The sequence below is a fragment of the Drosophila novamexicana genome, unplaced genomic scaffold (assembly GCF_003285875.2).
Source record: "Drosophila novamexicana strain 15010-1031.04,08,12 unplaced genomic scaffold, DnovRS2.1 tig00001911-arrow-arrow-pilon, whole genome shotgun sequence".
NCBI lineage: Eukaryota > Metazoa > Arthropoda > Insecta > Diptera > Drosophilidae > Drosophila > Drosophila novamexicana.
In genome coordinates this window covers 14,228-15,662 of record NW_020824906.1, presented here as the reverse complement: position 1 = coordinate 15,662, position 1,435 = coordinate 14,228, and the positions used below count along the sequence as shown (strand labels likewise).

The window sequence follows — 1,435 nt, the reverse complement described above, 5'->3', positions numbered from 1 at the left end:
AATAAGCCAAAAATTAACGGCTCCGGCACCAAGGAGACCAGCTCGCGCACCAGTGAGGCCCACGAAATATTCAAAGGCCAGGATTCAGTGCAGCGGCGCAAACCAGCCATATCCGCGACGCCGCCAGCAAGCGTCGGCGCAAACCTGAAGGCGACGAGACGAGCCACCAACGACCGGGCTCCAACAACGAAGAAGCGGCCACAGGCGAGACCCCGCCCACATCCACCGAGTGAGTCCGTTCCATGTTTTTGCCCATCCTCGTTCGAGCCCCTGGCAGAGTCAGAAGAAGACTCCTAATTGCACTCCCTGAAAAGGAGTAGATTTTTTTTTTTTCGTTAAATTTAGTTAATTTGTATTTATAAAATATATTTATACATACGTAGGCACTTACGCCGAGCTTCACTTTAGAGTGCGAACGGTGAGGGAAACTCCAAAGGTGATGCATCTGCGCCTGTAAAATATAAAAATCTAAAATTGACACTTGCGCGAACTATGCTCACATACTTACCTAATTTGAATTTACGCATTTATATCGCCCCTTACCACCCCCAGAGAGCTCTTTAGGTAGGGTAAGGTAGAATTAAGCGATTTAATACATACAATACATAATACGTGACATACCCAGTTTTAAGTAATTGTGTGGGCCATTGTTCCTAAATCGGCGCAACGATTGCCTCTAAAGTGCCTCCTTGCGCGTTTCTTTTGCGGCGACTAGCAATATCCTTGTAGTATTTCGTCGCCTGTTCCATTCAGTGTTGTAAAAAAATAAAAAAATTAATTCTATAAGATAAGAGAAAAATTTAGGAATGAATGCGCTTTGTCAATTAGTATAAATATATGCAACAGTAATACGCACCTGTGAAGTTAATGAATTATCCGCTTGCATGAGATCCTAAACAGCTGCAAGATAAATGCCATAAGCAATGATTATGATTGTTATACATTTTAAGAAAACGCAACCAATTATACGCACCTATTGAAAGAAATCATGTCCGGCTAAAATAATATTGTTGGGGAGAGTGGGCATTATGGCCGACACGGGCTAATATAGGCCATTTAGTGGCCAAAATGAGGGAGACGAGTGGAGGTGATCGTCTCATGGTAGGGCGGGTACGCTGGGTCCGGAACCGGGGCCCGATCTGGAAGAGTAAGGTGGATAAATAGTGTTTTTTTTGTTAATTTATATTGAGTGTCTTACCTTTGTTGTTTACATTTTCATAGTTGTTACAGCTGTGTATTTTGTTCATGAGTTAGTAGTTCCGAATATTTGTTATCGATTATGCGGTTCATTTTGAGTAGTGTTGTGTGAGTCTGTTTTGCTACAGACGTGTAGCTTTGTTGTTATCGATTGTGCGGACTGCGGGCCAGGGATGGGACCACACCCAGAGAATCCGATGAGCCAGCCGGCGCGGCCCACTGAGAAACAAGCAGTTCC

At 43.9% G+C, this 1,435-nt stretch overlaps 1 long non-coding RNA gene across 3 annotated transcripts; it reads right to left on the bottom strand.

Moving 5' to 3' along the window:
- Positions 1–415: 415 nt before the first annotated feature.
- Positions 416–1,219, bottom strand: LOC115768663. 3 transcript variants are annotated; one of them, XR_004018585.1, is made up of 5 exons: positions 1,199–1,219; positions 974–1,139; positions 857–900; positions 622–740; positions 416–451 (listed from the first exon to the last, which is right to left on the bottom strand). It is a non-coding gene; the product is annotated as an uncharacterized LOC115768663 (long non-coding RNA). The 3 variants fall into 3 exon arrangements; XR_004018584.1 differs by lacking the exon at positions 416–451 and adding an exon at positions 523–558 and having other exon boundaries at positions 622–780; XR_004018583.1 differs by lacking the exon at positions 416–451 and adding an exon at positions 523–558.
- Positions 1,220–1,435: the final 216 nt, after the last annotated feature.